Raw genomic sequence first — 22,350 nt, forward strand, 5'->3', positions numbered from 1 at the left:
TTCCTCGGACCATCCAATTTCATTTTTTAACGAGGTTGAGAGAGGAACAAACTATCCTCGTAACTCCTTGTTTCATTTTTTAATGAGCTTGACACAAGACAAGGAACTATGCTCATAACTTCCAGTTTCATCTTTTAATGAGGTTGAGACTAGAAGAAACTATCCTCACACACACTGATCATGGCTTCCAACTGGAAGAAAGACATGTCAATGGACACACCTTGATCATGGCTTCCAAAAGGTCTTCATCAGAAGGAAGAACACTTCTCTGGAAGGAACACATGTCAAGGGACTCAAAAGGGATAAGAACATCGTGTTCAAATAATCCCATAGAGTTGCCCATGTCAATTACCGGATCTAAATCAAAGGAAGATGAGCAATCAATGAGAGGCTCACTTACATCGGTAACTGAAAACATGGGACCAGTTGCCACATAATTAACCCGTGGCAGGGTAGATACCACTTTAGAATCAGGAACATTTAGGGTTGTCATATTATTGGTAGTTGAGACAAGACTAGGGAACGAAAGCTGGTCTACAGTCACAATACTGCCATTGTGAGGGAAAGACATCACGCGAAAGAGTGTCGATACAACAGCTTTCATTGCATAAACATAGTCTCGTCCAAGGAGTAAATTGAAATCCAAGGGACCTCGAACTACCATAAGATCAATACAGACAGTTTTACCTTCCAAGGTAATAGAAAACTTAGGAAGGATCCCTAAAGGTTCGCTAATGGTTCTGTTAAAAGCTTTCAGATTCTGCGTAATAGGCGCAAGCTGAGGGGAACCCAAAGCTTTCCAAACAGTTGAGGATAAAATACTAACAGAAGCACCTTCATCTACCTGAGTACGATGGATGTCCCTACCACCAGCCTTGACAATGATTTGGAAAGGGATGGAGGAAGGAAGACGAGGTTCTGTCAGTCTATTCCAATCAAAGGAAAAGACCTCAGTGCTTGGAGGGGGTTCTGTAGAAACAGGTGAAATGCCCCCCGGCATAGAAGAATCTGATGTAACAAGAAGAACCTGAGCGGTATGAAATTCACTCTCTAAAGAGAAAGTGGGATCGACCGAATGTGAAATTGAATCGACCACTTGATCAACTAATTGATCATCAGCCTGAGTGACATGAATTTCACTCTCCAATGGGAGAGTGTGATCGACTGTACTTGAATTTAGATCAATCACTCCATCAGTTGACGGTAGGTTGGGAGAAAGTTTACGGTAACCAGTTGGAAATTCTTGCTGTGGAACAGTAAGGTTTTCCAACAATGTTGAGGCTTCATCCATGTGAGGGCAAATGTGAGTTTGATGACTCCCTTTGCATAACTTACAAGGAAACCTAACCTTACCCTTTTTCCCAGGAACCTGACTATCACTGGTTGATGGATCAATGGAAAGTTGATGTGATTTTTCTGACCATACTTCCAAGACCTTTGGAATACCAGGACAATTGACAAGGAAGTGGTCACCCTTACAAAGCCTGCAAGGGTATTTGGGTTTACGATGCATGTCGGAATTTTCCTCAACACCACTAACACTTACAGTCATGGTTGGCTGGTTGACTTCTTTCTTATCTTGCTTCTTCTTCTTCTTCTTCTTCTTCCCTTTCTTCTTCTTCTTAGCCTCCTGGTTACTAGCACCGAGGCTTTTACCAGGCGAAGAGGAAGAAATGGAGGAAGAAAAATTAGGCGAAGAAGGTAAAGGGTCAACAGAAGGTTGGTGATGTTGAGATGGTGAACTCTGTTGAGGTGAAGCATCCGGTTGAGGTGGAACAATTGGAGTACTTTGGGCCAACGAAGTTGAAAATAACCATATCGGTAAACCTATTGTAAATCCAGGTAATGACAAAGTAGCCATATAAGGAGGACCAACATTTCCAAAGTAAGGAAAAGTACTAGGATTCTCATTAGGAGGGGTTCCTAGGTTGGTAAATTCCGGAACATTTGCCATTATACCCAACTTCAATGAATTTTATTAACAATTTAAAACTAAAATTAACAATCCACAATTCACACCTAACAATTAAAATTCACAATTCACACATATGGTCTCTAAAAGTAAAAACAAACAAATTAACACGCGCTATCAAATCTAAGAGTCAAACCACACACAAACAGTAGCCTTCCAGACCGAAAACACTAGTTGGAGATGAAACCCAACATCGCCGAATTCAGTACAGAAGTGGTGGGCGGAATAGTTACCCCGGCAAACTGCTTAATGAATAGACTGGACCAAGTTCCTCCACTTTAACCGTCTCGAGTGAAGTGAACCCCCCAGAAAATCCAAGTGAGTCTAGCCGACGTCTGCTCCAGGTACAGTGGGATCTTCCCTCCACCGTCACCTTGGGTAGAACCCTGAAGATAATGGTCACTAAGTTTACCAACAGCAACAAATGCACCTGGGGGAACAGTCTACACTCCGACAGCACGCAAGGGCAGAGTATCAAGCTCAATCCCCTTGCCGGCTCCTTGACAATAATACAAGGTTTACCGACAAGTGACCCCTGGCTCCTCGACAATGGTTAATCCGAGGTTTACCGTTTGTAATACGTGCGTGTCTGGCATCGTTCCCAACGAGGGAGGATTGATCCCCTCACCGGTTCGGACACGAGCTCGTGCTTCTCCTTTAAGAGGAGCTTTCCCAGAGTACAAATGAAACAATTGGATTTATCCTACCACAAGATGAGCTACTTGTTTGGTTTTGCTGTCTTGGAGAGTTAATTACTCTCCTACTCCAAGACACTAGCCTAAGCTATGTTGGTGTTTCAGAGCCCTAGAAATGTAAAAATTACTAGATGAATTTTAATTAAGCGCTGTGTTATTAAGGCTGTTATTACTCAAAGGGGTAAATGGAGATGAAACCAATGGTGTTATGACCCGACTCAACTGAATGCAATGATAATGCAATCCTTTCAATTCGATGAATCTTAACTAAAGTAAGGAGAGAGTTTCCATTCACTTCCAACAATGCAAAAATTGATCACTAAGAGAAAATATAACAAATTCTCTAATGCACTAATTTCATCAAGAAAAACTAATGCAAATCAATTCCAAACCATTTTTTTATTTTTTATTTTTATTTTTGTGTAAATTCAAATCAAAGAAAGCTGATCTAAATCTACGATTGATTTTTCAGAATGTAAACTATGCAATTGTAATCTATGCACAATTCACTTGAAAAGTATGCAAATGTAATCTATGCACATTTTTCATTCATATTCTGAAAATGAGAATTCTAATTATGCAAATGTGATCTATGCAAGAGAATTCTCAAACACAAGACGATTCTAATGTGATGTAAGAACCAATCAAGTGCAAGTCAAGAAAATTGGGTGAGAGTTCCAAAGATCAAAAAATAAAAACACTCAAAGGCGATTAACACTCATACACAATTTAGCCCCCCCCGGCGAATGAGGGGGAAATTTTTTTGCAAAAACGAAAGCAAAAAGATGCAAAATTGTGAAAGGACTGAGAGAAACCTCCAAGTAATGACCAAAGGAAATCAAATCAAGAATTTCTCAAAAAAGAGACTCAAAACACCCAATTGATGAAAGCTTAAAGCAGGAATGCTAATGAAACAAGCTCAGGTGAAGATCTTTGACAGGGGACTAATGGATCTGGGCAGTAAAAACTAAGAAAAAACAAAATCTAAGAGGAAAAATGTAAAAAAATGGAATTTTCTTAAATTTTAGCAGGGGATGCAGGCAACCAGTTAAACCAGGTGCGGGCCCGCTCTGTTCACATAGCGACAGTGCATCCAGGGATGCACTGTGCAATACTCAGAGGGTGCGTCCTACTGGAAAATTCAAGAAAAACCAAAATGAAACTAACCCTAAGCTAGCCCACCCAAAAACAAAGTCACAGAGCCAAAAACCAGAAAAATAAACCAATTTTCTCAGAGCAAAGTTCATACAAAGGAAAAGACTTTTCACATCAATGGAATCCCCAGTGGAGTCGCCAATTTGTCAGGCGGAAAGAGTCGATTGTGCGGACACAACCAACCTCCCTAGGAGCCTAAGACTCTCTAGTGACAAACAAGACAAACTAGAACTATCCTTCTCTAAACATGCATTATAATATGAGAAATAAAGTGTTTTGTTCTTACCTTTGTCCAAACGCTGTTGTAGAAGTCCAAGCTTTGTTGATCTTGATGAGCTCCTCCTTTTCTCCAAAACCTGCAATCACCAACAGTCAAACAATTAAATAGCACCTGATTATAACATAAAACAAAGCATATTCAACATATAGACCAAGGTGTACATGAAATAACTCATAAACAACAAGTTTTTGAGAAGAATGGACCAATTTGCATTAAAGGTAATCAAAAGGAACCATTACAACCTGAGCCTTGGTGTTGTGCAAGCTCCTTCCAGGGTCCACAAGGGTCTTCCTTTACTTTGACAAAGCTCACTCACTTCCAAATAGAACAAGCAAAGATGGCAATCTCTCCTCACAAGCTTCTAAATGGGAGTCCTAATTCCTGCAGCATTTACCCTTAGAAATGTATAGCTTTCAACCTCCTCTCCTTCTGGCCCAATGCCTGTATTTATAGTGCTCAAGAGGAAGTTAATCAGGTCCACCATCAATGGGATAATCCCCTCTTTGGATGGGATAACTCCCTTATTGATGGGATAAGTTCCTCTTTGGTAGGAGTGCATGAACCATCTGGAGGCGCTCAATACATGTCGAACAACCTTCTAGAATGCTCTAGAAATGACCACAAGTGACTTTTTAAAGATGAAACTTGCGCATTTTAACCTTTTCAGGGGGACGCACCTGCGCCTTTACATACAGAGCGTCCAAAGACGCAGCTTTTGTGAACATTGGGTGCGTCCCCGCAGGTAAGGTTGAGAGAACCTGCGTCCCCAGAGATAAATACATTTAGAAATACTTTCTCTCTTTTTTGGAGTTTGAAATGGAGAGCAGAGGCATAAGACTTGCCTAAGAGGGTAGCATGACTATTGATTGAGCCATACTAACTGTAAATAGTCATGGTGACATTTTTTAGTGTAACACATGGGATAAAACATCAAACAATTGTGCCTTATAATCCCCAACAGAATGGTGTAGCTGAAAGAATGAATAGGACAATCTTAAATATCGTGAGCTCCATGATGTTTTTCAAAAATGTAAAATTGATGTTTTGGGCTGATGCAGTTCTATGTGCTATATATATAAAGAATAGATGTCCATCTAATGTTATTAGAAACAAGACTCCATATGAAATGTGGCACGGGCACATTCCTTCGGTAAAGAATATCAAGGTCTTTGGTTCCACCTGTTATGCTTTGACACCAAAGGTACATAGAAACAAACTTGGTGCAAGAAGTTGTAAGTTTATCTTCCTGGGGTATTCAAACACCTCCAAAGCATACCATCTCTATGATGAAGTCAATAAAAAGTTTGTTGTATCTATAGATGTAATCTTTCTTGAAACATCCAAAACTGACAATGTTGTTAAGCAGCAACTTGATCGCTTGGATAGAGTCGCAAATGCAAAATCATTTCAAGAATTTGATAATCAGATTCCACATATTGAATGGGGGATTCCTATACTAGATCAACATGTGGAATCTTCTTCTGAAGAACTCTCTCCCCCACATGAAACTCCAACAACGGATGATGCTTTAAGTGAAGTGATTGATAGAATTGGGAGACTAAATCTTGATTCAGTACCAACTCAATCAACGTAATAGCTTGGACCATTTGAGAAAGGTCCCCCAAGGTGGGTGATAAAGACACTTGGAAGTGTTCATCCTGATGAGGTTGGAAAGACAGGAACTAGAAATTCAAACTAGCAAAATGGAGGTGATGTAGATGACTCTGATTCACCTGTTGATATGGATGTTTCTTATGATTCTGAATTGAATTTGTCTACAAATTTCGAACCAAATTTCTTCAAATAAGCTTCTTCTCATGATGAATAGAAAGAAGCGATGCAAAAGGAGTATGATGCCTTGATAAAGAATGGCACTTGGAAGCTGGTTGATCCTCCACTAGGAACCAAACAAATTGGCTAGAAGTGGGTCTACAAGAATACGTATAAAGCAGATGGCTCACTTGACAAGAACAAATCCAAGCTTGTGGAAAAAGGTTTTTCACAGAAGTAAGGGGTCGACTATGAGGATTATTTTTCCCCCACAGCAAAATCGGCTACCATCGAGACACTCTTTGCCCTAGAAGCTCAGAACGGTTGGAAAGTCCATCAAATGGATGTAAAAATTGCTTTCTTGAATGGAGATCTAAAAGAGAATGTTTTTATGTCCCAGCCTGAATGATTTTCTATAAAAGGAAATGAACATAAAGTATGAAAACTTGTGAAATCATTGTATGGCCTCAAACAACCACTGCGAGCTTGGTATGAAAAACTAACTAAGCATCTTCTGAAACTCAATTTCAAATATTATGATCTTGATTATGCAACTTTATTTGTCAAGAAAGTTGGCAAAACAGTTTTATATCTTGTGGTATATGTATATTATCTTTTAATGACATGGAACAATGAAAGCTACATTGCATCCATAAAGAAGAAATTGGGGAAAGGTTTTGAAATCACTGATTTGGGCTATGTTTATTACTATCTTAGTATTGAAGTAACTCAACATCCAAAGTCCATATTTCTTTCTCAAAAGACGTACATTGGAGATCTGTTGAATAGGTTTGGCATGACAGAATGCAATCGTCTTACTACTCCACTGGAAAAAAACTTAAAGCTCACATCCATTGAAGGAAAAGAATTTGAGGATGCAACAAAGTAGGAAGTCTCAACTACCTAACTAATACCAGACCAGACATTTCATTTGTTGTTGGAATCCTCTCCAAGTTTATGCAAAAGCCTTGTGGGGGACATTGGTCTACTGCAAAAAGAGTTCTAAGGTACTTGAAGGGAACTCAAGACTTTGGAATCAAGTATACACAGGTGGATGACATCAGCTTGATTGGATACTCTCATTCACACTTCGATGGAGACAAAGAAACTGGTGTATCTACTTCAGGATATGCTAAGAGTCTTGGATCATGAGCTGTCTCCTAGAGATCACGCAAACAATGAGTTCCAGCAGATTCCACAATAGAAGCAGGATATGTGGCAACCGCTGAGGCAACAAAAGAAATTGTGTGGCTCAGGAAAATTCTTGAATATTTGTAGGTAAAATAAGTACAATCAACTCCACTCATGATTGATAATACCTCTGCAATAAATTTGGCCAAGAACCCAAGGTTCCATGATAGAATGCAGCAAATCAATACTAAATATCATCTGATTTGACATAATGTTGAGGCCAAAACAATCCATCTCCACCATTGTTCCACGAACGAGCAAATTCTAGACATCTTCACCAAAGCGCTTGGAGGAGAAAAGCTTGAAAGATCCAGAACGATGCTTGGACTCACCAGCATCCCTTCAGATTAAGGGGGGGAATGTTGACACCTAATCATCACGATTGGGTGAATAACTGAAATTGATGTAAATAAATATAGAGAATATGAATAGTCACCAGAAGATGAAATGAATAATCTCTCCCTCATGTATATAATAAAGACCAACCTAAATGAAATCAACGAATTGTTTTGAGTTACTGCCTGGACTGACACAACCCTAGATGAGTTACTAAAATACTGTCTCCCAAAAAGAAAAATATTAATAAGAAGTAATAAGTTGGAAATTATTAAATACTATCTTGCAAACAACCATATTATTAATAAGAGGTAATAAGTTGGAAATTATTAATAGATATTTAAAGTGATCTTTTAAATATCTATTTTAACAAAATAGACACCAATAATTTTTTTATTATTAAATATTTGAAATGATTTTCATATTTTTAAATTGCAAATTAATTTTATTTCAATAGATATTAATATCAACATTATTATTATAAATTTCTACGAAGTACAGTAGCTTAATTTGACTAGACATTCCACCTAACATCAAGGACACATACATATGAAATCATATCATATCACTTGTATAACCTTTCCACATTTTTGAGTTGTAGAGCTCAAACTTATCATTCTAAGAAATACCAACAAGTATGCTTAAAAAACAAATGCCCTATAAAACTCCAAAATGTAGATCAATTATATTGAAAGCCATAGCATATGGACTTCTATTGTGTCCTTGGTGTTAGGTGCAATATCCACTAGAAAGGTGGAAATTTCATAATCTAGTATATAATTTAAAAATGTATAATGATGGTGGGGATGTTGGCTAATATCTAGTGAAATCAAATTTCCCTCTCTAAAAAATGAAAAGGCTACCTATCTTTACTTAAAATATTAAATATAAGCTTCAAAAATATAAGTATAAATAAAGCTACAAATATGAATTCAATTGTTGAAAAGTTTCTTTTCTTTGAATATATTCAATATATTTTATATACCATAAAATCACCTTATTTAAAACACAAATTCCCCAATAAAAATGTTATTATTGTATTATTGTTGTGCTGTGATCCTTGTATTCCAAGATTTAAATGAAAAAAAAATATTAAGATATTGAATTTAACATAAGTTTTGTTATATCTCTCATATAGAGACAAATATATTTATTACATGGCATTTTATCAACTTTCAATATGTATCTATCACTTTTTACATTCCCTTGGCATTAATATAGAAACAATTTCCAATAAAAGGAAGAAGAAAAAAAGACATGCCATTATTTATGACCTAGAAACATTACTAGATGTTAATTTGGGGTTGCTTGCAAAATAAATAAATGAAGAAAGAAAATTATTTATGAAAATATTTATCTAGAAAGAATACCTATGTACCCTAAAATCATGGCATATCAACATTTACTACCATTCTAACTAGTCACGGCTTTCCCCAAATGCACTCTAGTTTGGCTCCTTTTAGGCATATCACTCATTGCATGACATAATAAAATATAACAATACTATTTTAAATGGGTTATGTTTCTTTTAATAACCCAGCAAGCCTAAGTCCTACATCCATATTAACTTTTGATATACCAAGGGCACCACAATCACTTATCAAATCTCTATTCAAGTGATTTTGTCCTCTCATGTTTGGAAATAGTGAATTAAGATGGATCTAGGCCCCTTTAATCTCCCCCTTTAAATAGGTTATATTTCACATGAATACCAGGGGCTGAAACCATGATTTGTCAATACCACTCGTCATTTTTATTTATTTATTTGTTTGGGAGATCCTTGGCTATAGTTATTTTCCCAATACAAGAAAGCAACAAGATTAGTATTAATTATTAGACACATTTCTATAATTCACTATTTGTGTGTGCAGGATTCATGGTTTAGGCTTCCTGTGCAGTGGAAACAGAAAATTATAACCACCAATCACACGAAAGTTATTTTCATACCTCCTATCCAATGATATTCTTTGAAAAATGACTAGATAACTATAAATGCCAGATGGTGGTCTTTAAATGAGATTCACTTCACCTAAAGAAGAGAAGAAATAGACCTTTACATCTAGAAAGGAATATAAACATCCTGACCAAAGGCGCACTCAATAATAATATAGTGAAGAACACATGAAACAACACTAAGCATCTATGAAAAATATGCACCATGAAATGGAAAAATAAAATAACTATATAATAGAGACTCCATTAGTAGAAATAATGTAAGATGAATGTGCATTGTAAACTAGGAATGAGAGTAGAGTTTGCTGAACCATTGATATTTAAATCTGAGTGTGTAATCCGTCTTATTAAATTATCAATAGAGTTATGACTTTTCATTACAATCATAACATTTATAACATGGGTCCAACATTATGCTATTTTGATCAGATATACGGCATGTTGAATGAGTTTTGATAAGCTACAGTTAGCTGCATCCATTTAATATTATTGAGTTAATTTTAAAGAAACTATCAAAGATAAAAACTACCATACAGAAAATCCTCCACCTAATAATGAGTTTTGACTTGACATAAGCCTATCCCTTATTCTCTGAAATTGTTGAATATCCACTCCTAAGAACCATTAATTAACAACATATTCCAAACTAATAAACTTCCAAGAAGAGAGAGTCAAAATTCCGCCACTCTTGAGTAACTTGTCACTTACACACACTATGTTCATTCCCTTAGGTGGTTATTAGTGATCTGAATTATAATCTTGTTTTTAGACATGTAATCAGTAGAAGTGTAAATACGGATTAGGTGCTACTTAAACACTCTTCAAACTAAGAACTTTATAAAACTTCTAGAGAATGTATTGTATTATTGTAACAGTAATATTCATTTTACCAGAAAAACCAAATTTCTATGTTTAGCCCTAATTAAAGAATGGATTGAGATATTGTAATGTATGCAAATGTCCAACAAGCAATGAATTAAAATTTCATACAAAACTCTATGCTCTGATTAAAATTCTCATTTCTATGGCTTCTATTTTAAAAAATGTCTAGTCATGCATTCCATGTCCCTGCATTAGAAATCCAGTTTCTAATTTTTTCTGGCTCGTGGCTAAAAGAGTTTCTTTACAAAATAAAAAATAAAAATAACCTCAATATCAATGTTATTATACAATAATAGCCCCAGAGATGCAGAAAATGCTATTTTCATGTGTTTTCTTGTTGTGGAGTATATTCTCCATGTAAAGAACCCAAATTTTGTCTAATTTCTTCGGTAATTGGAAGCAATTTTTCTCAATCAAAAGTAAACATTTTCTTGCTTGCACATTTTTCAATAAATTGAAGATGATACAAGCAATTTTCTGCTAGATATTTTGTAAAGGCCATATCCTTTTAATAGTTTTGATGATGTTATTTACTAACATAGTCCATAGAGTCTGGAAAAAACTTTTCTCAAATAAAATACACAAAATAAGAAAAATTTCCGAAAATATGACATATTGGCAGAGTTTTTTCACTTGAGAAGGGAATATTATTTAGTCCATTTTCCCATTCCTAAAATGAAGAAATGCATTATGGCTTGTCAAATAACAAATATTTCAAATTCTTGAAGACACAGACGATGTAAAGAAAACAAAAGATTAAGATAAATTTTAAATTTCAAGCTAATTTCCTCCCTTTCAAATTTACAGATTTCAATCAAATACATTTAATTTCAGTTTTTTGGGGTCAGCCACTGCAAATTTTAGAAAACATTTAGAAATTTCAAGCTTTTACTTCCACATGAAGAAAGAAATCTGGCAGAATGAAGTGTATCCTTTTTGTTTTTCCCTAGCTACAATTTGACACCCTGTCTCTCAAAATCTAGCTACAATTTGACACCCCGTCTCTCAAAATCTTGCTTCAATTTAGACACATTACTGTCAAACTGAAACAAATCACAGCAGGAGAAATTTAAACATACCATATCTCATGATTCCTCTCGAATTTCGAATGTGTGAAGGCAGGTGTCTAGTAAAAATTGAGTTGCTTTAAAATCCTAACCAGTGAAGACATAAAATGTAAAAAAATAATAACATAGTAAGCATCTCACTAATTTTTTAACACTTCCAGAAATAAAACTACGAGGATTTAACTTTAGGGATAGAGCACAACATATTGTCCATTAAAATGAAAAAAAGTGTATGTACATAAATCTTATTCTAATGCAAAACAAATACATATCTAAAAGTATTCAATGAAAAAATGATCGGGTAGTACCACATACGAACTTTAACCAAAAGAAAACATCACTAAGCTTTGTAGCTATAGCTAAAGTGAAATTTACAGTGGATAGTCCTAAAAACTTTCATTTCTTACAAAACAGAAAACTAGTTTCGTGCAAATAACTAATAACCCTGTAGTAAACAATAGGGACAAGAAACTAAAATAAAACAACAAGAACTAGTCTAGGGTTTAATATATGCATAACCTTTTAGTAATTAGTAGCTATAAGAAACTAGAATAGAACAACAAGAACTAATCTAAGGTTTAATCTATGCATAACCCTACAGTAAATAGTAGCCAGAAGAAACTAAAATAAAACAACACGAACCTATCTAGGGTTTAAAATATGAAACCACAAAACCCCCCAAAACACCTGGAGTTCAGATCCAAAGGGTGGAAGGGTTGTCGAGTAGCCCTGTGCCTGTCCACAATCGTGCTAAGCCAGAGAGTGAACTCCCTCAAAATCATACACAAATGTCATATTAAAAGTCGCAATTATAATTAATGTATAGCATAACACAATAGAAGAGTTTTCAATAATGGGAATTACCCACTAAAGGAATAAACTGCAAGTGCCTCCAAGCCTGTGAAGTAGATATGAAAATCATGGGAAGCTAAGGCCTCTAACAAATAGACTACAAACAAAAAGAGATTACTAAGTAAACTTTGGGTGTATACCCATAACCAATCTAGCAGAGACATAAAATGAAGGAACCATGGAAAAGAAGAAAATAAATGAACATTGAAAGGAAACCCTTCTTAACCCATAAATTGTACCTGATATCTAACGATGGAGCAAAGAATCAGTAGCTGAGTGGATGTGGCCTCAAGGAAGTAAAACATAACCTGCAATAGAAGAGGTAGTTGTAGGGTTGACAAGGTTACTATTGACAAATGGGGTTGAGAGCTAATTGAGACTTAAACCTTCCCATGGCAAACTCGGGAAACTAGAAAAATACCTATCTTTTATCAATCCTATGGCAGACGTTATTTTAATAGTTTAACATCAAAATCTACCTCTCACAACACAGGTGGCATGGGGGGGACCTTTTCTGAGAGGGGAACCCCTTACTGCCTAAAAATACTTTGTTTTAAATGGGTTATGTTTATTTTAATAACCCACCAAGCCTACAACCTACATCCATCTTAAATTTTGATATGCCAAGGGCACCACTCACTGATCACTAATAAAATCTCTTTTCAAGATATTTTTAACTCTCATGTTTGGAAATCATGATTAATATGGATCTAGGATAGTTTAATTCCACCCTTTAAATAGGTCGTATTCCACATGAATACCACGGGTTAAAACCATGAGTTTTCAATACCACGGATCATTTTTATTTATTTATTTATTTGGGAGATCCTTATCTACTATATTTTAATTCCCGACCTTATATTAGCCATGAATACAGGGTTAATAAGGTGGGTTAATTTTTTTATTTTATTTTATTTTTTATTCTCCTTTTTCTAACCTAGTTAGGTTTTCACGTTACATTAGATTAATCCCTTCATTTAGCTATTTATGCCACATTAAATTACAACATCACCTATTGGCCAAATGATAATTTTGAAATGGTTATAATTTTCTTATAACTAACTCATTTCATATGAGTACCATTTATTTTTATATTAATATTCATAGACAATAATGCATCACACTTTATATAAATGTCCATTGCAAATTTAATAATCTTGTAGTCTAATTTTAATCAAAATTTTGCAGATATTTTTAAGATCTATAGAATTCTAATGAGAAAACTCACAATATTGGTTAAAAGTGTATTTCCCATTAAATTTTAATACTAATTTTTTTGGCCAAATATTCACTTTTGTTGTTTAAAAGTATTTTTTCACCCCATATATGGATTCAACACATTGAAAATCCTCTCAGCCATTCACATTATGGATTCAAACTTGAGGCTTCAAGAAATCCTATCCAAAAATATGCCTCAAAACCTTCTATACATAATGATATCATTTTTACAATATACTCTATTTAACATCCCCATGCACATATACACTTGCCTATTTAATATCTTACTTTTTGCTTAAGAATATAATCTCCAACTTAAACCTAGATCATTTTTGTAATGTAATCTATTCAATGTGAATATGCATATAAGGAACAACATTTAATATCTTTCTTTCAGTTTAAAGTTTATCATGAACCAATCCCACTTATCCAACTTAGATTTTATCAAGATTTTTATTTAGTTTAATTTTGGGAATAAGACACAGTAAGAATGAAACTCATTTTCATTAAATTTTGTTCTTACATATTTGACAAATTAATGGTAAAATAAATTATATAATCTATTTAATTTTAAATTTTATATAAAATTTAATAATATAAAATATTTGTTTCGGAACTTATACAATTTTTTTTTTTGTTTAAGGAGATTTTTATTATGTCAAAAAGTTAGATGGCTATTTACAACTTTTCAAAATTTTACTAGCCTCACTCTTATTATATTTGTTGGCTAGTAGTTGATTCACCATAATTTTAAGAGTAGCCAAAAAAACACATAGATAACCAAAAGAAGCCATTAATAAGAAACCAAGAAACCTACAATATTTTCACCCAACCTATAGCCCTCAACAATCACAAGGTGCAAAGTTCATTCACCTAAAACTTGGAGTTGTTCCCCATTTATTATATGCTTGAGGCTAGATGGGTCAAACCACTCTCCAAACTTAAAAAATATCTTGCATTGGTGTAAATCATTCACTAATGATATAATTTCATTAGGATGATCATGTTTCTTCTCTAGGACTTGCCTAGCAAAGTATTCCTCCACTGATTTCTCTATAAAGAATTGAGAAATGATATGATTTCATTATGATCATTGATGTGCCTACAAATTAAACACAAATAAAGGCCCATGTAACCATCACTCAGATCATCTCCTTTTGCATTAGATCACATATTTTTAACTTCAATATGTTCATTAGGAAGGTTCATAGATAATTGCATATCATGTGCCTAATATTATTTATTTTTGTAGAATATTATGATAATATTGGACACATTATGAAGATTTGAAGGAGGAGAGAATATAGGAACTTTCTCCCCCTTATAGAAAGGAAAATATTGAATAAAAAATGAACAATATAGGGATGTGTCCCTGTCATTTAATGCAAATTCCTAGTGTTGGGAACTAGATCCACGTTTTGAGGAATTTTGGAGGGGAACGTTTCCCCCTTTGAAGTAGAATGATTCCTCACCATCTTGTATAAGAAAGAATTCAAATTTTTCTCTAAAGGCATGTATTTCTTAGTATTCTTGTGGAGAAGACTTGTTATTTAGCAACTCCACTTTCATTTCTGGAAGGGATGTACTTGGATTGATTCAAATAATGAAGTTTGGTGTCATTTTTAGCTTGTAAAATTTGGTTTTCAACATAGGAATGTGGGTTTCCTTCTACTTTCACATCCTAGGATATTTAGATCCAACTTGTACAATTTCTTTATTTCCTTTGAATTCTTTTTTCACTTGGGACTCTTATTTTTCCATTTACTATTCATGCTTCTTTTGTTGTAGGTCATATTTGTTAAATGATTGAAGTAAGACGTTGTGTAGGATATTTGCAATGTAGAAAGCATGATGCATCCTTATAACAACTTTGGAAAATCATATTAATCATTGAGCTACTTGGATTGGTTTACTAGCTCACAATTCTAGAATTTCTCGAAGTCCCCTGTAGCAATATAGTAGTAATTTTCTGCTATTTTTTAACACATGTTAATGAGATTAATTTGAGTTTATTCTACTTGTATTGAGTCATAGAAATATTCAAGTTAATACAAAAATTCATGCCATATCATTTTCACTAGATTAGTTTAGGTATTTGGTAGGTTAACTAGCTCACTATTTCTTGAATTTTCAGTTTTTAGAGTAGTAATTTTATGTTATATTATAGCACATTTTAACACTGGTATTTGGGAGTGATTCTACTTAGAATGGATTTTTAGGAAATCCTTATTAATAATAAAAAAAATTCCAATCTCATTTTTGTTCGATTTACTTAGGAATTCGGCAAGTCATCTCACTCTTATAGCAATGGTTCCAGTCATCTAGCAGTTATGTAGTAGTCCTATAGCACACGTAAACTTGACCAAATATACTACAATTTTTTTTTTTGTCCCTTAGACTTGAATAATGAGACGTTGACTCTAAATACATGATTTATGAAGACCAAAGACCACTCAATATTTTTCTTTTTACCTGTGCAACACATCTCAATAATTTGGGTTAATGGACATATTTATGAATTAGATAGCACAATAATGATTTCCTTGATTGCCAGATGACGTAACTAATGAATTATATGAATGGATCTAACTTCTTTGGAATTCAATGATTGATTACATTGTCTTTCATTCATGCATGTTATATTAGTTTATTTTCTTTATTCTTAAGCTGCGGTTTCTACTTAAAGCACTATTATTTCCATTCCATAGACTAGGTTCCATTTTCAATGTAACTTTCACATACTGCAATTAGGCTAGTGTTTGATTTCATGATATTCACTTCATTGCTTCACATCAATGAAATAATGACACATTTCATGTTGCACATATATTTTTGACACCTCTTAAGTTTATATGAACCCAAGGTTGTTAATTTAAGTTGGTAGTCTTGGGAGTTGCATCAATCTTGTTGCAACACTCGGGCTGAACAATTATGATGGTCATCCTTAAAGAAATTCCCAAAAACTCTTTAATTACTCATGTAAGGTGACCAAGAGGATAAATTGTCTTCCCCTTGCACTAGTGGGGTCTCGATCAAGGTAAGAATGGAAAACTTCTCTAATAAGCTCAAAGTGTTAGAATGATAACCTCTCTCGATGCAAAATTTGCTCCATCCTACATATGTCATATTAGGTGCACAAAAGGTCACGTCGTGAAAGATAGCTACCTCTTGGGCATTTGACTTAGCATGGGAATGGGAAGGCTAGCCACGATTGGATTTTTTATGCTGACCCCTCCCCTCGCGACTATACCATCTTTGCATAGGCATAATGCTCCCCACTATTAATGAGGCTCTACAATTGTGAGAAGGGAACTAAATATATTGGATTTATAAATATCCCCACTCAGTCTCCACTTATAAGAACCACTACTAACCACATTATTTTAGAGCACCTCAACTTGCCTACACTTTTAACCAAAATAAAAATGGCACCACCTAGAGGTCACACAATCAAGGTGGGAGATAACATTGGGTTCATCCACCCAATAAAATAACGAACCTAGGAAAAGCTAAGGTCAAGGTAAATGAACCAACTAGAAGCCAATTGAACTGAAAAACAATGGATGAGCCAAAAGGGAATACGTGAGAGTTGGAGTAATGACAATTATTGAAAGTCGAGAAAACCTTGTAATAAAGTGAAGCAACTAAGCTACATAGATTTTAATCACCTAGAATTACCTTGAAGATAATTTTAAAATTTTTTCATGTGTTCGTAGCTCATAATTGGTCTAGTATCTATAAATTCCTATCTCAATCGCTTCTTACGAGCCTTCTCGCAAGAGATGTCTATCCTCCCTTGTCGACCATTATCCTCTGATGTCGAATGTTGCCTACGAGTTGAAGTGTATGTAAAACCTACTGAAGAGAGAAAGGGTTGCATGGAAAAAAGGCCCTTTCCATGCCCAATGAGAGAATCCCACACATGATCCCCACTCATTCAAACAATTTCAAATTTGGAGAATAAGAGAGTGGATTGCAAGGTAGTTTGGAGAACACTTCTGCATGATATGTATGCCACACATATTGTGCATGGCGGGCATGCCAAGCCACCTCCTCCTTATTCAATAGGGGAGTTAATTGGGTCGTATCGGCCCCATTAGATCCCTTTTGCTCTGTAAATTTTAAATTTTAAATCACAATCTATTTATATTCATAAATATTATAACCAAAAACACATTGATAAAACAAGATTTAATGTTGAATAATGTTGAATGTTTTATATGTCATAATTTTGGACATGTTGCAGCGAGATGCAGAAGTAGAATGGTTCAAGATTGTAACACAGAAAGATCATCAACTTCGACGTACTTTAAGGGTTATTATTTTTCTTGCAATATGTTTGGTCGCAAAGCGATTAAATGCTATAGAAGGAATATGAAACATGTAAGATGTTATGAATGTAACAAGTTTGGGCACATACAAAAGAATGCAAGAGAAAATTTTGGCCAACATACCAAAAGGAGGAATCATCATCACACTCCAGGGTATGGAAGAAGTAGGAAGTACAACCAGAAAGATGTGTCATAGCACCCTATACAGACATAACAGACTCAGGGGGAGCTCAAAGTATGAAACTTCAGTTTTCTAAATCTGATACCGAGTTATCATGAAGACAAGTCGCGTGTATATGCAAGTTCAAAGCTGTACCGTCATGTATATGTTGGTTTGAGGAAAAAGCAGTGGGAGAGACTCTGAGAAAGGGGTCTGATATGGTTCAGTCAATTATCAAATATATGTTTTTCTTTGCTTGATGATGGTTACAATCTGCGGATGATATGTGGAAGTGTTTTCATCCTCATAAGCTGTTAATAACTTGATGAATAACTAGTTGATGATGATGCCTTGATGATTCTTACTCACAAAAGCAATGATCAAATCTAACAGTGAACAGATGGCACAGGTTCAGGGGGAGCATATGCTTCTAATAATTCATTGTTGGAATTATAATAAAAGGCCTTGGTACATGAAGATTCTTATATTGCTTGATCCACATATTTGTTTGATTCAGGTGACTCTTTTGATGATGGAAATATACAGGTTGTTGATCTTGATGCTGCTCATAGATGTTGATAGTGGAGATCATATATGGTGTATGATAGTTCCTGATGACTATAATGGTATTTTTTAGATTGTCGGTCCTTGTTATAAATTTCATGTATATCATTTGATGTAAAGGTCATGAAAAGACAAAGTTTGTAAGCCCGCAATGCATGGGAAGGATGATGTAATAATTACTATTTCAGTCATGTATAAACATTTGGTATATCCCCACTTGGTTGGGTGGACAAGTCAAAATTAGTGTATCCCCACTTTGTTGGGTGGACGAGTCAAAATTGGTGTATCCCCACTTTGTTGGGAGATTGATGTATGTATGAGTCACTTGTGATAGGAAGTTCATACTCACATAGTTAAATTATAGAGTCATGATTTTCTTTTGTAAAATATTTTTGCAAATTCTGCATGTTATGAGGGGGAGCATGGACAGTTTAGTGCATCTCAGCATGTAAAAAGGGGGAGATTATTAATATAATTCAGAATGTACTCAAGGGGAGCATGGACAACATAATGAATATCAAAGAGGGAGAATATCTTTGCCCGCCCTTTGCCCTTGATGTCATAGGCGGAGAGTATCTTGGTGTTGTGGTTGCCATCAAGTCCAAAGCGGGAGATTTTTGGCATTATGATACAAGTGTTGTCCTTGATGGCAACCCACATAGATGATAGTTCACTGTGCAACAAGTTAACAACAAAGGATTACAGATCGAACTCTAGAAATTGAAGAAAGATAAGTATACACTGGTTCATTTTGTCTTAGTAGCGTATACATGTTGGTGCACATAACAAATAGAGCGTATATGTATACATGCAATCCCACAAGAGGAAAAGAGCATACATGTTTGGAAAACCAAGGGTTTGGTACAAGGTATTTGGTTCAAGGTATTTTGGGTCCAAGGTATTGGTCTAGGGTATTTGTTCCAAGGTATTGACCCTAGGTATTTGGTCCAAGGTATTGTTCGTAAGTGGTTTTTGTCTAAGGTATTGACAAGGGGCCTAAAGCTATATAAGGAGGATAATATCATAAGGCCATGTGTGTAACTATTGAATATCTTATGAAGTGTTAGATCAAATATGTAGGTTATGGTTTTTAGATGCTTTGCTTGATCTGAACTAAAGATGCACCTCTGTGGTTGATGATGGATGATGGATCAAGATCATAAGACCTGAAATGAATTATCATTATGTGGTCTAACCATGGATAGTATAGATCTGAATAATCACGTATGTTTTATTATGCAAATGTTATGATCTAGGTATGACTAAATTCTGGAATATCTCAGAAGTTTTTAAGATAATATTTGCATAATTGTATGTTGGTTCGCTTTAGTAAAAGTGCATAGATATTCTGGACAGTCACGTCCAAGTATTATATACATTATGAAATATGATATTTGAATTTGCAGTTGGATCTGGTTGTTGTTGCAGAGTTCTAGTTTCTTCTTTGTGTTCTCGCGACTGTGTTCTGGTGATTATGTTCTCGTGACAGTGTTCTGAAAGTTCATATTGATTGATTGTGATCTGCTTAAGTCATGACGGGTTGGCAGTGATTGATTGATTCACTCCTGTAGCAATTGTTCGACTCATGTAACAGTCATGTAGTAGTCCTATAGCACATGTAAACTTAACTAAATATATTAAAAAATCTTGTTTTTTGTCCCTTAGGCTTGAATAGTGAGCCCTAAGATCTAAATACATGACTTAGGAAGACCAATGACCACTTAATATTTGTCTTTTTACCCCTCCAACACATCTCAATAATTTTGGTTCATGGACGTGTTTATGAATTGGATAACACAATAATGATTTCCTTGATTTCCACATGAAGTAACTAACGAATTCTATGAATGGATCTGACCTCTTTGGATTGCAGTGATTGATTACATTATCTTTCCTTCATGCATTTTATATTAGTTTATTTTCTTTATTCTTAAGCTAGGGTTTCTTTTAAAGCACTATTATTTCCATTCCATAGACTAGGTTCCATTTTCAATGCAAATTTCACATTCTGCAATTAGGCTATTGTTTGATTTCATTATATTCACTTCATTGCTTTAGATCAATGAAAGAATGGCACATTTCATGTTGCACATATAGTGTCAACACCTCTTAAGATTTTACAAGCCCGAGGTTGTTAATTTAAGTTGGTATCCTTGGGAGTTGCATCATTCTTGTTGCAACACTCGTGGTCAACAATTATCATGGTCGTCCTTGAGGAAATTCCCAACAAAGTGTCTAATTACTCGTGTAACGTGACTAAGAGTATATATTGTCTTCTACTTGCACTAGTGGGGTTTCAATCTAGGTAAGAATGAAAAACTTCTATAATAAGCTCAAAGTGGTAGAAGGATAGCCTCTCTCGATGCACAATTTGCTCAATCCTACATATGTCATATTAGGTGCATGAGAGGTCACATCATGAAAGGTAGTGGCCTCTTTGCAATTTGACTTAGCATAGGAATGGAAAGGCTAAGCACAATTGGATTATTTATGTTGATCCCTCCCCTCGCGACTATGATCCCTTTTGCATAGGCATAATGCTCCCCACTATTAAAGAGGCTTTACACTTGTGAGGAGGTAACTCAATATATTAGATCTATAAATATCCCCACTTAGTGTCCACTTACACGAACCACTAATGACCACACTCTTGTAGAGCCACTCAACTTGCCTACACTTTTAACAAAAATACAAAGGGCACCACCTAGAGTCTAGACAATCAAGGTGGGAGATAACATTGTGCTCATCCACCCAACAAAATACCAAACCTGGGGAAAAATAAGGTCAATGTAAGGGAAACAACTAGAAGCCAATTGAACTGAAAAATAATGGATGAGCCAAAAGGGAAAACCTGAGAGTTGGAGTAATGAAAATTATTAAAAGTGGAGAAAACCTTGTAATGAAGCGAACTAAGTAACCTACACTAGAGATTTTAATCACCTAGAATTACCTTGAAGATAATTTTAAGACTTTCTCATGTGTTCGAAGCTCACAATTGGTCCAGTAGCTATAAATTCCTATCTCAATCACTTCCAACGAGCCTTCTCACAAGAGATGTATGTCCTCTTGTATCGAGGGCTATCCCCCCATGTCAAATGGTGCCTAGGAGTTGAAATGTATGTAAAACCTACTGAAGAGAGAACTCATTGCATCGAAGAAAGGCCCCTTCCATGCCCAATAAGGAAATCCCACAGATGATCCCCACTGATTTAAACAATTTCAAATTTCGAGAATAACATTTAAGTCAAAGTACATAAAAATGAATAAAATTTAAATTAAATAAAAATATCAATATAATGTAATGTAAACATTTTAAAATAGGCAAAGTGAAATAAAAAATAAAACTAAAATAATATATATAGAAATGCCCCATGGTATTTATTCATAGTACTCACATGGAATACAACCTATTTAAAGTGGGAAATTAAACCACACTACATCCATCTTAACTCTAGATATACTAAGCGTTGAGAGATCTAAAAGAAGTTAGCATATTAATAGATTTGATCCATATGTGAGCTTCTTAGTAGATCTAGAGTTAGGATGGATCTAGCATGATATAATTTTCAGCTTTCAATAGGTTATATTCCACATGAATGCCATGGATTGTCAATAACATGGGCCATTTTTTACTTTTATTATTTTACTTTTATAGTGTTAATTAACATTTTTGCTTCATTTCAAATGTTTACCTTACATTACATTAATATTTTTCTTTAATTTAATATTTATTCTTATGTAAATTGATTTAGTCAAAATGTTAAACATTAAGTTACAACATCTTGTTTTGTATTTTATAATATTAGGATTTAATATTGTGACATTATGATTATATTGTTAATGTAAAGTTTTTTATACTAAATTATAACATTAATATTACTATAATATTATAGGGTTTAGTCTATTGAAATTTTTCATAGGAGT

Source organism: Pinus tabuliformis, chromosome 8 (assembly GCF_031772625.1).
Source record: "Pinus tabuliformis cultivar Carrire ecotype Pingquan chromosome 8, CPIR1, whole genome shotgun sequence".
In the NCBI taxonomy this organism is placed as follows: Eukaryota; Viridiplantae; Streptophyta; class Pinopsida; order Pinales; family Pinaceae; genus Pinus; species Pinus tabuliformis.